Source organism: Scyliorhinus torazame, chromosome 4 (assembly GCF_047496885.1).
Source record: "Scyliorhinus torazame isolate Kashiwa2021f chromosome 4, sScyTor2.1, whole genome shotgun sequence".
NCBI classification, from domain to species: domain Eukaryota; kingdom Metazoa; phylum Chordata; class Chondrichthyes; order Carcharhiniformes; family Scyliorhinidae; genus Scyliorhinus; species Scyliorhinus torazame.
The window spans coordinates 184,238,270-184,253,417 of record NC_092710.1 but is presented as its reverse complement, the minus strand read 5'-3'; positions in this window follow the sequence as shown (position 1 = coordinate 184,253,417).

The window sequence follows — 15,148 nt, the reverse complement described above, 5'->3', positions numbered from 1 at the left end:
ATTCGGGCCATCGAGTCTACACCGACCCCTGAAAGAGCAACCTACCTAAGCACACACCTTGACCATATGCCCATAACCCAGCAACCCCACCTAACTTTTGGACACTACGGGGCAATTTAGCGTGACCAATCCACCTAACCTGCACATCTTTGGACTGGGAGGAAACCGGAGCACCCGGAGGAAACCCACGCAGACACGGGAAGAACGTGCAGACTCCGCACAGACAGTTACCCAAGCCTGGAATTGAACCTGGGTCCCTGGCGCTGTGAAGCAACAGTACTAACCACTGTGCTACCATGCCACCGAGAACCATGTCAGGTGAGAACAGCAAAATATAAGCGGGCCTATTAAAAATACATTTAAATTCTTAATGGGAAGGTTTTCTTAGACTAATCATATGTCACAATTTCTAAATTTAATAAACACCTATTTTGTCATATCCTCCACATGAAGTCTAACAAATATTAACTCTGCCACTGATAAATATGTGTTGAAATAGGCTATTTTAAGTAAAGTAATTAACCCATTGCACTAAATGTGTTTGCCATTGCCGTGGGCCAGCACGGAAGAAGGTAGGCCCACCCCAGATCGCGCATGTCCGCCGACGGGTGGCCCCTGATCGCGGGCCTGGCCATGTGGAGGCCCCCCTCCCGCAGACTGTCATCATTGTCTACAGGAATAGTGCCAGAAGACTGGAGGATAGCAAATGTTGTCCCCTTGTTCAAGAAGCGGAGTAGAGACAACCCCGGTAACTAGACCAGTGAGCCTTCTGTTGCGGGCAAAATTTTGGAAAGGATTATAAGAGATCGGATTTATAATCATCTGGAAAGGAATAATTTGATTAGAGATAGTCAACACGGTTTTGTGAAGGGTAGGTCGTGCCTCACAAACCTTATTGAGTTCTTTGAGAAGGTGACCAAACAGGTGGACGAGGGTAAAGCAGTTGATGTGTATATGGATATCAGTAAAGCCTTTGATAAGGTTATCCACGGTAGGCTATTGCAGAAAATACGGAGGCATGGGATTGAGGGTGATTTAGTGGCTTGGATCAGAAATTGGCTAGCTGTAAGAAGACCGAGGGTGGTGGTTGATGAGAAATGTTCAGCCTGGAGTTCAGTTACTAGTGTGTACCACAAGGATCTGTTTTGGGGCCACTGCTGTTTGTCATTTTTATAAATGACCTGGAGGAGGGTGTAGAAGGATGGGTGAGTAAATTTGCGGATGACACTAAAGTCGGTGGAGTTGTGGACAGTGCGGAAGGATGTTGCAGGTTACAGAGGGACATAGATAAGCTGCAGAGCTGGGCTGAGAGGTCGCAAATGGAGTTTAATGCAGAAAAGTGTGAGGTGATTCATCTTGGAAGGAGTGACAGGAATACAGAGTACTGGGCTAATGGCAACATTCTTGGTAGTGTGGATGAGCAGGGAGATCTCGGTGTCCATGTACATAGATCCCTGAAAGTTGCCCCCCAGGTTGATAGGGTTGTTAAGAAGTCATACGGTGTGTTAGCTTTTATTGGTGCAAGGATTGAGTTTCAGAGCCATGAGGTCATTTTGCAGCTGTACAATACATTTGTGGCCACATTTGGAATATTGCGTGCAGTTCTGGTCACCACATTATAGGAAGGATGTGGAAGCATTGGAAAGGGTGCAGAGGAGATTTACCAGGATGTTGCCTGGTATGGAGGAAAGATCTTATGAGGAAAGGCTGAGGGACCTGAGGCTGTTTTTGTTAGAGAGAAGAAGGTTAAGAGGTGACTTAATAGAGGCATACAAGATGATCAGAGGATTAGATAGGGTGGACTATGAGAGCCTTTTTCCTCGGATGGTGATGGCTAGCACGAGGGGACATAGCTTTAAATTGAGGGGAGATAGATATAAGACAGATGTCAGAGGTAGGTTCTTCACTCAAGAGAGTAGTAGGGGCGTGGAATGCCCTGCCTGCAACAGTAGTGGACTCGCCAACATTAAAGGCATTTAAATGGTCATTGGATAGACATATGGATGATAAGGGAATAGTGTAGATCGGCTTTAGATTGGTTTCACAGGTCGGCGCAACATCGAGGGCCGAAGGGCCTGTACTGCGCTGTTATGTTCTATATTCTATGAGTGATCCCCCGCCCCCCACCAGGACGGCCACCGCAGCCGCGATGCCGAGCACCCGGTGGAACCATGCAAGAACCACGCCGGTGGGAACTCAGCTGGTCAACCGTGGACAATTGCCACAGGGGCCTCTTTCAACGGCCCCTGACCGGCACAGCGTCGACCGCGCACGGCTGGCGACCGGAGAATCGTGCAAATGCGTTGCGGGTCCAACACCCATTTCTCCACCCCCGGGCCAGGCGCGATTGTGGTGCAGGGGCTTGGAGAATCCCAACCATACTATCTGATGATGTTCATATGAATCAAAACACTTCCATAGCATATCGCACACATAACAAATCACCCAATCATACGTACTATGTTTACACAGCGTTTTTCAAACTTTTTTGTCCAGACCCCATTTTTACCAAACCGGCCGTCCTTAGCGACCCATATCGAACAACCTTCGTGACCCATGCCGGCCAACGTTCACTACCCACAACCACCCTCACCTCGCAACCCACGCTGTCCAAACTTTACGACCCACCATTTTCACTTACCTTTAAAGTGACAGCTGAGCCTGCTTGATCCTCATGATCTCACTTGCTTTGCCATTCAATGTTACATTTCTGCTAAGGACTTCAGCTAATGATGTAAGTTCTCACTGCATCCATTGAAAAAATTAAGAGGTTTGTCCTCGAACTCGCCATGTTTAGTCTCTAAATGACTTTGAAGTTTTCACGGTTTTAATCTTTCATTTGCCAATGCTTCCCTGCATATAACACACATACACAATTAATAAACCCACACCTCAAGAAAACCTTAGTACGAAGTCTTACAACACCAGGTTAAAGTCCAACAGGTTTGTTTCGATGTCACTAGCTAGTGACATAGAAAGAAACCTGTTGGACTTTAACCTGGTGTTGTAAGACTTCGTACTGTGCTCATCCCAGTCCAACGCCGGCATCTCCACATCAAGAAAACCTTCATACTGCTTTGTCCCAGATTTCAGCTTTTTCTTAATGGGTTGTTCATCAGAGGCCCTGGAGCTCACGCCAGCACTGCTGGCATCTCCAAAATGGAGGAATCTCTGGCCCCCAGAGCATGTGTACGGGGCACGTGACCTGCTCCATGCCCATGGTTCTGGAGTCAGGACTCGATCGATTTTCAAAAAGAATCTGCTCCTAAGTCAGCACACTGACATCAGGAGGAGGTGGTCAGCCTCACTGGGTAGGCCCACCCCAGATCGTGTGCGTCTGCCGATTGGTGTCCCCCGATCATTGGCCTGGCCGTCGTGGAAGCCCCCCCCCTCCCCCCGGAGACTGATCCCCCGCCCCCCACCAGGACGGCCACCATGGAACCATGCGCACTGCAGAGGGGTCACGCTTGCATGGGACGGCCGGCATTTCTTCACGCAATCGGGAACGCCACAACTGATGGCCCCACGGACGTCCTGACACCCATTCTCGGCCCATCGGTGGGTTACTACCCTGAATTTGAAAATGACTCCACTAATGCATCACATCCCAAGTTTGGTTCCCAACATTGATAACATGGGGTGTGATCTACCGGTCGCGTTACGCCCGAAAGGCAGCGTAGCCTGTAGATGCCAGGAGGTCGTCCTTCTGAGATGTACCCAGCTCATAATGCCTCGCAATATCTAAAGCAACCTCGTGAGACATCGTGATGGATTGGATTGGATTGGATTGGATTTGTTTATTGTCACGTGTACTGAGGTACAGTGAAAAGTATTTTTCTGCGAGCAGCTCAACAGATCATTAAGTACGTGAGAAGAAAAGGGAATAAAAGAAAATAGATAATAGGGCAACACAACATATACAATGTAACTACATAAGCACTGGCATCGGATGAAGCATACAGGGTGTAGTGTTAATGAGGTCAGTCCATTCGATAGCGAGGGGTTTCCCAGCACGCCAAGCACTTCGAGCCCTAGGAAACACCTGGCTAAATGGGCTAATTATGGGACTCTGTTCCCATTTGGGTAGATCGCGCCCACAATCTATGCAAATAAGGAAAGTTTCCATTCCATTTTTGTGCGGATAATATCTGATCAAACTAAACCATGCAAGTGAAAAGGAGACAAGCTGGTATTTTCTGGAGGAGCCTGTGTGGGTAGTATGCATTAGGGGTCATGTGGGACTGTGAAGCCATGATGTCATTGGCTGACAGATCCCAGGTCCTGGTTGGACGTTGACCTCTAGCTCCGCCCTGAAGGCGGAGTATAAGTACCTGGAGTCCTCCCCCGCAGGCAGTCTACTACTGTACCTGGCCGGCAGGAGATTCACTCTCCTCACGGACCAACGGTCGGTAGCCTTCATGTTCGATAATGCACAGCGGGGCAAAATCAAAAACGACAAGATCTTAAGGTGGAGGATCGAGCTCTCCACCTTCAACTACGAGATCTTGTATCGTCCCGGAAAGCTGAACGAGCCGTCCGATGCCCTATCCCGCGGCACATGTGCCAACGCACAAATTAACCGCCTCCAAACCCTCCACGAGGACCTCTGCCACCTGGGGGTCACTCGGTTCTACCACTTTATTAAGTCCCGCAACCTCCCATACTCTTTAGAGGAGGTCCGCACAGTCACAAGGAACTGCCACATCTGCGCAGAGTGCAAACCGCATTTTTTCAGGCCGGATGGTGCGCACCTAATTAAGGCTTCCCGCCCCTTTGAACGCCTTAGTCTGGATTTCAAAGGACCCCTCCCCTCCACCGACCGCAACATATACTTCCTTAATGTGGTGGACGAGTACTCCCGCTTCCCATTCGCCATCCCCTGTTCTGACATGACCGCGGCCACAGTCATTAAAGCCCTGAACACCATATTCACACTGTTCGGTTGCCCCGCATACGTCCACAGCGACAGGGGGCCCTCCTTCATGAGTGACGAGCTGCGCCAGTTCCTGCTCAGCAACGGGATAGCCTCGAGCAGGACGACCAGCTACAACCCCCGGGGGAACGGGCAAGTAGAGAGGGAGAACGGCACGGTCTGGAAGACCGTCCTACTGGCCCTACGGTCCAGGGACCTCCCAGTTTCACGGTGGCAGGAGGTCCTTCCGGACGCCCTCCACTCCATCTGGTCACTACTGTGTACTAGCACTAATCAAACGCCTCATGAGTGCCTCCTTGTCTTCCCCAGGAAGTCCTCCTCTGGAACGTCGCTGCCGACCTGGCTGGCGGCCCCAGGACCCATCTTGCTCCGAAAGCACGTGCGGGCGCACAAGTCGGACCCGTTGGTCGAAAGGGGCACCTCCTTCACGCGAACCCGCAGTACGCTTACGTGGAGTACCCCGACGGCCGACAGGACACGGTCTCTCTGCGAGATCTGGCGCCCGCCGGCAACACACACACCCCCCCGACACCAATCACCCAACCCCCCCCCTTCCTGCCACCGCCGCAACCCGCGACCGCCCCCTTCCCAGGAGGATCAGTCCTCCTCCCAGGCCCAACCAGGAATGAAGCCCAAGCTGAAACCGTAAGGCTCCCGGAGACGACAACACCGGAACAAGCACCACCACCACCACCGGGGCCGAGGCGATCGACACGGACGACCAGACTGCCCGACCGACTCGTGGCGTCGATCTAACAGTACAATGTGGACTTTTAACGAGAACATTTTGTCTATCCCTGACGATTACTGTAAATAGTTTGAAACAAAAAAAAACCTTGTACATACTGTTATAACATGTGAAAGTTTTCCTCCCAGGACCAGCCTTGTAAACCCTTACCACCATGCGAAGCATCACCCCGCTGGGTTCATTTTTAACAAGGGGTGAATGTGGTAGTATGCATTAGGGGTCATGTGGGACTGTGAAGCCATGATGTCATTGGCTGACAGATCCCGGGTCCTGGTTGGACGTTGACCTCTAGCTCCGCCCTGAAGGCGGAGTATAAGTACCTGGAGTCCTCCCCCGCAGGCAGTCTACTACTGAACTGCGGGGGAAACAGTCACGCTTAATAAAGCCTCATCGACTTCACTCTATTCGTCTCTCGGAGTCTTTGTGCGCTACAGCCTGCAAACAACAGATGCCATTTTACCCACCCAGGTCAAAGACGTGCAGCAAGTAAACTTAGACACAAACTGTAGGGTCACATAATTAATTTCTTTCTGAGCGTTTTCTATGAATTGGATCCCAAGCTTTCCAACAGTTACACGCCAGATATTCAGGAGAGATGCTGCAACTCGCCTTTAAAGCTTTGTCCAAAGGAGTCACACTACTGATGGCCATTGTTACAGAGTTGCTACAGACTATGTGGCAGCTTGCAGATTAGTGCACCCATCTACACCACACTGTGATACTTGTGAGCGTTGCTGGAGAGGCCTTGCAGGGTTATGTGAACACCTGAAAGGACTGGAAGAAGTTCATCTGCTAAGCATCTGAGCCATGTCCCTCAACGACTGGGACATGCTCTGGAGTGCATCGGCGATGTCCACCTGCGTCAGGGACACGTCCCCCAATGACAATTGAAACACCTTGCACCTGATACATGTGAAACCTCTGTCACATTATTCTCCAGAGCGCGCTGACCCACCCCCACCCTCTGTCGCCTTCTGCTGCCCCTTCCTCCCAGGCACAGTGGTCCTAGATCAGGAGCCTCCAATGCAAACAAAGTGCAGGTGGTGGGTGTGACCGTGCTGTCAGCACAAAGACAGGAGTCAGACTACGGCATCGACTGAGGAGCACTGGAGGTTACCACAAAGCAGGTTATCATCACTCTCCTGCATTGCATTGACCCGCTGACAGTGACGACACGGCCCATCACCCTGGGGTGATGTTACACAGAACCTGGGAGGGTGGAACAGGATAGTCCGGGGGGGGGGGGTAGTCAGGGAATGTGGGGAGGCGGGAAATGGTTGGATGCAGTCAATGGAGAGAGAGGGAAAGGAGGGGTTGTTTGAAGGGATTAGGGGGGAAGGGAGGGGAATAGGGGGTAGGGAGAGGGATTAAGCTGACGGACAAAGCCTCATCCTATGAGAAGTGGGCAAGGATGAAGGCCTCCCTTTCCATCTCGGCATGCTGGACAACCGCCAACGCCTGTCCTCCATCCCCTAGCTGCAGCCGTAGGTCCTCGCCAGGCAGCCCCTTTCCCATCTTCCTCAGATGAGACCGCATATCCCTCCTCCTCCTCAAGCATGTTGACCCGCTGCTGTGCCAGGTTCTGGAGAGCACGGCAGACCACCACAAAGCGGGAGACCCTCTCAGGGGTGTACTGCAGTGCACTACCAAAGCGGATAGGAATCGGAACTGCATTTTTAAAAATTATCTTTATTGAGGAATTTATGCATATCTACACATCAAAACACAACCAAAACCCTAACCAGCACTCCCCTGCCCGACCCTCCCAGCAGCGCCTCCACCCAGCCCCACCCCCCTGCTGACTTAACTGGCGTGTCCCCCCCCCCCCCCCCACCCGCCTCCCCAAGCTGACTTAACTATCCTGGATGAAGTCGATAAACGGTTTCCATCTCCGGGCAAACCCCCCTCTCAAGACGAACTTGATTTTTTTCCAACCGTAGGAAATCTGCGAGGTCGCTCGCCCACACACCCGGTTTCAGAGGCTTCGTGTCCCTGCATCCCAACAGAATCTGTCTCTGGACTGCCAAAATGTTGGCCTCTCTCACCACCTGGACTCCCGATTTTCCGACACTCCAAAAATTGCCAATTCGGGACTCGAATCACCTTCACCCTCAGCACCTCAGTCATCACATCGGCGAACCCCCGCCAAAATCTCTCCAGCTTCGGACAGGCCCAAAACATGTGGACATGTTTCGCGCGCTCCCCGCCCCCACGCACCACTCACAACTATCCTCCACCTCCTCAAAACGCATGCTCAATCTGGCCACCGTCATATCCGCCCTGTGGACCACCTTCAATTGAATGAGACTAAGCCTAGAGCTCGAGGAGGATGCATTCACCTTCCTCTGAGCCTCCTCCAATAACCCAGCCTCCAGCATCCTCCCTAGTTCTTCTTCCCACTTCCGCTTAACTTCTCCAATCGGGGCACCTACCCAGTCCATTCATTCTTTGTAAATTTCCGTCACCCTGACCTCACAAACCACAGGATGGCAGCCGGTGATGTGCCTCGGGGGTCTGTGCTGGGACCACAACTTTTCACAATATACATTACTGATCTGGAAGAAGGAACTGAAGGCACTGTTGCTAAGTTTGCAGATGATACAGAGATCTGTAGAGGGACAGGTAGTATTGAAGAAGCAAGGGGGCTGCAGAAGGATTTGGACAGGCTAGGAGAGTGGGCAAAGAAGTGGCAGATTTGATTTGATTTATTATTTTCACATGTGTTAGTATACAGTGAAAAGTATTGTTTCTTGCATGCTGTACAAACATTGCATACCGTACAGAGGGAAGGAAGGAGAGACTGCAGAATATAATGTTACAATTATAGCAAGGTGTAGAGAAAAGATCAACTTAATATGAGGAAGGTCCATTCAATAGTCTGATGGCAGTAGGGAAGAAGCTGTTCTTGAGTCGGTTGGTACGTCACCTCACACTTTGGGATCTTTTTCCTGATGGAAGAAGGTGGAAGAGAGTATGTCCGGGGTGCATGGGGTCTTTAATTATGCTGGCTGCCTTTCTGAGGCAGTGGGAATTGTAGACAGAGTCGATGGATGGGAGGCTGGTTTGCGTGATGGACTGGGCTACATTAACGCCATTTTGTAGTTTCCTGCGGTCTTGGGCAGGGCAGGCTCCATACCAGGCTGTGATACAACCAGAAAGATTGCTTTCTATGGTGCATCTGTAAATGTTAGTGAGAGACGTAGCTGACATGACAAATTTCCTTAGTCTTCTGAGAAAGTAGAGTTGTTGGTGGGCTTTCTTAACTATAGTGTCGGAATGGAGGGACCAGGACAGGTTGTTGGAGATCTGGACACCTAAATACTTGAAGCTCTCGACCCTTTCTACTTCATTCCCATTGATGTAGACAGGGGCATGTTCTCCACTACACTTCCTGAAGTCGATGACAGTCTCCTTCGTTTTGTTGACATTGAGGGAGAGATTATTGTCTTCGCACCAGTTCACCAGATTCTCTATCTCATTCCTGTACTCTATCTCGTCATTGTTTGAAATCTGACTCACTATTGTGGTGTCATCAGCAAATTTGAAAATCAAGTTGGAGGGGAATTTGGCCACACAGTCACAGGTGTATAAGGAGTATAGTAGGGGGCTGAGGACACAGCCTTGATGGAATACGATGTGGAAAAGTGTGAGGTTATGCACTTTAGAAGGAGAAATGGAGGCATAGATTATTTTCTAAATGGGGAAATGCTCAGGAAATCAGAAGCACAAAGGGACTTGGGAGTCCTTGTTCATGACCCTCTGAAGGTTAACGTGCAGGTTCAGTCGGCAGTTAAGAAGGCAAATGCAATGTTAGCATTCATGTTAAGAGGGCTAGGATACAAGACCAGGGATATACTTCTGAGGCTATATAAGGTTCTGGTCAGACCCCATTTGGAGTATTGTGAGCAGTTTTGGGCCCCGTATCTAAGGAAGGATGTGCTGGCCTTGGAAAGGGTCCAGAGGAGGTTCACAAGAATGATCCCTGGAATGAAGGGCTTGTCGTATAAGGGACGGTTGAGGACTCTGGGTCTGTACTCGTTGGAGTTTAGAAGGATGAGGGGGGATCTTATTGAAACTGACAGGATACTGCGAGGCCTGGATAGAGTGGACATGAAGAGGATGTTCCCACTTGTAGAAAAAACTAGAACCAGAGGACACCATCTCAGATTAAAGGGACGATCCTTTGAAACAGAGATGAGGAATTTCTTCAGCCAGAAGGTGGTGATTCTGTGCAACACTTTGCCGCAGAAGGCTGTGGAGGCCAAATCACTGAATGTCTTTAAGGCAGAAATAGATAAGTTCCTGATTAATAAGGGGGTCAGGGGTTATGGGAAGAAGGCAGGAGAATGGGGATGAGAAAAATATCAGCCATGATTGAATGGCGGAGCAGACTCGATGGGCCGAGTGGCCTAATTGTGCTCCTATGTCTTATGGTCTTACGGGAGATGATCTTGTTCAAGGCTAAGGTGGATAGGGAGGTACGCGGGGGACCCGGACCCGGGTCTCCGGGCAAAGACGAAGGAGTTGCAGGCGAGGTTCGACCAATTGCCCACGGGCAAAATTGGTGCATCAGTTGAGAAGGAGAAAGCAGGGTGTATGCTGGTCGATCAGCTCTGAGGGGAGGCCGCGGCAAGGGAGATAGTTCAGATGCGGGATAAGGCGGTGAAGTTGGTGGTGGCTGCGGAGCACATTAATAAAGTATTTGAGAAATTTTATAGGGACCTACATAGGTTGGAGCCGCCGGAGGAGGAGTGGGAATTTCTGGATAGGCTAGAGTATCCGAAGCTGGGAGAGGAAGAAAGGGCAGGGTTGGAGGAGCTGGTTGGGGAGCAGGAGATGAAGGAGACAATTGGAAGGATGCAGGCAGGGAAGGCGGAGGGGCCTGAGTGGTTCCCGATGGAATTTTATAAAATATTTAAGGACAAGTTGGCGCTGTTGATGGTGGGAATTTTTAAGGATGCGATGGCAGGGGTCTCCTACCTCAAATGATGGGAGAGGCTTCCATCTCGTTGTTGTTATAGAAGGACAATGATCCCGTGGAATGTGGGTCGTATAGGCATATATCTCTGCTGAATGTAGATGCCAAGATACTGGCAAAGGTGTTGACGTTAAGTTGGAAGGGTGTCTCCCGAAGGTGATTGGGGAGGACCAGGTGCAGTTCGTGAAGGAAAGGCAGTTGTTCTCGAATGTGAGGAGATTGCTGAATGTGGTCCTTTCTCCGGTGGACGGGAGGGAGATGGAGCTGGTGGTGGTGTTGGATGTAAAGAGGGCGTTTGATCGGGTAGAGTGGGGTTATGTGATGGTGGTACTGGAGGGATTTGGAATTGTGCCGAAGTTTGTGGCGTGAGTGCGGCTGCTATATAAGGAGATGATGGCGGGTGTGCGCACTAACAGCATGAATGCAGGCTATTTAATGCTGCACGGGGTACGAGGCAGGGATGTCCTATCTCCCTGCTTCTGTTTGCATTGGCTATAGAGCCCTTGGCCATTGCACTAAGGAGCTCAGGGTTGTGGAAGGGGATAGTGTGGGGAAGGGTGATGGAGCATAGGGTGTCCCTATACACAGATGATCTGCTGTTGTATGTTTCGGAACCGAGCACGTCGGTGGAGAGTATAATGGAGCTTCTCCAGAGATTCGGGGTATAAACTGAATCTAGGAAAAAGCAAGTATTTTATGGTGTCCCCGTTGGGAATGGGAGCGGGGGGGGTGCTGCCATTCCACTTGGCAGCAACGGTATTTGGGGTTATAGGTGACCCGAGATTGGGCAGGGCTTCGAAAGTTTAATTTCACTAGCTTGGTGGGGAGGGTGAAGGCTGACTTGCTGAGTTGGGACAATCTCCCTCTGTTGTTGGCGGGCCGGGTGCAGGCAGTAAAGATGAATGTTTTGCTGCGATTCCTGTTTTTATTTCAATGTCGGTTCATTTTTTTGCCTAACTCTTTCTTCAGATGGGGTGGACAGGCTGATCTCCTCATCTGGGGAGGGAAGCTGGCCAGAATTAGGAGAGTGATACTGCAGAGGGGACAGTAGGCTGGGGGAGGAGGAGGGAGGTTGCAGGGGGCGGGGGGGGGGTGCAGGGGGAGGGCGGGAGGCACTGGGTTTCCGAAACTTGCTGCATTACTGTTGGGTGGCGAATGCAGAGAAGGTGTGGGGCTGGAGCAAGGTTGGGGGGGGGGTTTGGGGGGGCGCTCTGTGGGTATAAGATTTAGGCGGGCTCTTGTAGGGGGTCAGGATTGCGGGTGCTGGCAATGGCACCGCTCCCAATGGTCCCAGGGAAGTATTCGGTGAGCCCGGTGGTGGTGGTCACATTGAAGATTTGAAGGCAGCTTACATAAGAACATAAGAACATAAGAACTAGGAACAGGAGTAGGCCATCTGGCCCCTCGAGCCTGCTCCGCCATTTAATGAGATCATGGCTGATCTTTGTGGACTCAGTTCCACTCTCCGGCCCGTACACCATATCCCCGAATCCCTTTATTCTTTAGAAAGGCATCTATCTTTTTCTTAAAAACGTTTAAAGAAGGAGCCTCAACTGTTTCACTGGGCAAGGAATTCCAGAGATTCACAACCCTTTGGGTGAAGAGGTTCCTCCTACACTCCGTCCTAAATCTACCTCCCCTTATTTTGAGGCTTTGCTCACTAGTTCTGCTTTCCCCGACCAGTGGAAACAACCTGCCCGCATCTATCCTATCTATTCCCTTGATAATTTTATATGTCTCAATAAGATCCCCCCGCATCCTTCTAAACTCCAATGAGTACAGTCCCAGTCTACTCAACTTCTCGTCATAATCTAATCCCCTCAACTCCGGGATCAACCTAGTGAATCTCCTCTGCACTCCCTCCAGTGCCAATATGTCCTTTCTCAGGTAAGGAGACCAAAACAGAACACAATACTCCAGATGCGGCCTCACCAACACCCTATACAATTGCAGCATAACCTCACTAGTCTTGAATTCCATCCCTCTAGCAATGAAAGACAAAACTCGATTAGCCTTCTTAATCACCTGTTGCACCTGCACAACAACTTTTTGAGACTCGTGCACCAGCACACCCAGGTCCCTCTGCACAGCAGCATGTTTTAACATCTTACCGTTTAAATAATAATCCATTCTGCTGTTATTCCTCCCAAAATGGAGAGCCTCACACTTGGCAACATTGAATTCCATCTCCCAGACCCTAGCCCATTCACCTAACCTATCCAAATCCTTCTGCAGACTTTCGGTATCCTCTGCCCTTTTTGCTTTACCACTCACCTTAGTGTCGTCTGCAAACTTTGACACATTGCACTTGGTCCCCAACTCCAAATCGTCTATGTAAATTGTGAACAACTGCGGGCCCAACACTGATCCTTGAGGAACCCCACTAGTTACAGGTTGCCAACCAGAGAAACACCCATTTATCTCCACTCTCTGCTTTCTGTTAGTTAACCAATCCTCTACCCATGCTACCACTTTACCCTCAATGCCATGCAGCTTTAGTTTATGCAGCAACCTTTTGTGTGGCACCTTGTCAAAAGTTTTCTGGAAATCCAGATATACCACATCCATTGGCTCCCCATTATCTACTGCACTGGTAACATCCTCAAAAAATTCTACCAAATTAGTCAGACACGACCTACCCTTTGTGAACCCATGCTGCGTCTGCCCAATGGGACAATTTCCCTCCAGGTGCCCCGCTATTTCCTCCTTAATGATAGATTCCAGCATTTTCCCTACAACCGAAGTTAAGCTTACCGGCCTATAATTACCCGCTTTCTGCCGACCTCCTTTTTTAAACAGTGGTGTCACATTTGCTACTTTCCAATCCTCTGGGACCACCCCAGAGTCTAGTGAATTTTGATAAATTATCACTAGTGCGTTTACAATTTCCCTAGCCATCTCTTTTAACACTCTGGGATGCATCCCATCAGGGCCAGGAGACTTGTCTACCTTTAGCCCCATTAGCTTGCCCAATACTGCCTCCTTAGTGATTACAATCATCTCAAGGTCCTTACCTATCATATCCTTATTTCCATCAGTCACTGGCATGTCATTTGTGTCCTCCACTGTGAAGACTGACCCAAAAAACCTGTTCAGCTCCTCAGCCATTTCCCCGACTCCTATTATTAAATCTCCCTTCTCATCTTCCAAAGGACCAATATTTACCTTAGCCACTCTTTTTTGTCTTATATATTTGTAGAAGCTTTTACTATCTGCTTTTATGTTCTGAGCCAGTTTACTTTCATAGTCTACCTTACTCTTCTTTATGGCTTTTTTAGTAACTTTCTGTTGTCCCCTAAAGACCTCCCAGTCCTCTAGCCTCCCACTAATTTTTGCCACTTTGTATGTTTTTTCCTTCAATTTGATACTCTCCCTCACCTCCTTAGATATCCACGGTCGATTTTTCCCCTTTCTACCGTCTTTCCTTTTTGTCGGTATGAACCTTTTCTGAACACTGTGAAAGATCGCTCGGAAGGTTCTCCACTGTTCCTCAACTGCTTCACCATGAAGTCTTTGCTCCCAGTCTACCTTAGCTAGTTCTTCTCTCATCCCATTGTAATCGCCTTTGTTTAAGCACAAAACACTAGTGTTTGATTTTACCTTGTCATCCTCCAACTGTATTTTAAATTCCACCATATTGTGGTCGCTCCTTCCAAGAGGATCCCGAACTATGAGATCATTAATCAATCCTGCCTCATTACACAGGACCAGATCTAGGACCGCTTGTTCCCTTGTAGGTTCCATTACATACTGTTCCAGGAAATTATCCCGGGCACATTCTATAAACTCCTCCTCAAGGCTGCCTTTACCTACCTGGTTAAACCAATCGATATGCAGATTAAAATCTCCCATGATAACCGCTGTACCATTTCTACATGCATCTGTTATTTCTTTGCTTATTGCCTGCCCTACCATCCTGTTACTATTTGGTGGTCTATAGACTACTCCTATCAGTGACCTTTTCGCCTTACTATTCCTGATTTCCACCCAAATTGATTCAACCTTGTCCTCCATAGCACCAATATCATCCCTTACTATTGCCCGAATGCCATCCTTAAACAACAAAGCTACACCACCGCCCTTACCGTCCATTCAATCCTTTCGTATAGTCTGATACCCTTGGATATTTAACTCCTAGTCGTGAACATCTTTTAACCATGTTTCAGTAATGGCCACTAAATCATAGTCATTCATGATGATTTGCGCCATCAACTCATTTACCTTATTTCGTATACTACGAGCATTCAGGTAAAGTACACTTATGCTGTTTTTTATGTCTTTGTTATGAATCCTAACACCTTGATCAGTAACTTTTCGCAATTTATTTTTCCTCTTACCCTTTCTCCTAATTTTCCTTGTCTTTGAGCCCATATCTCTACATAATAACCTGTCACGTAACCTGCTGCCTTGATCTCCATTAACCATTATACTGTCCACAGCTTTACACTTCCCTTCCCCCCAACTTGCTAGTTTAAAGTCCTTGTGACCA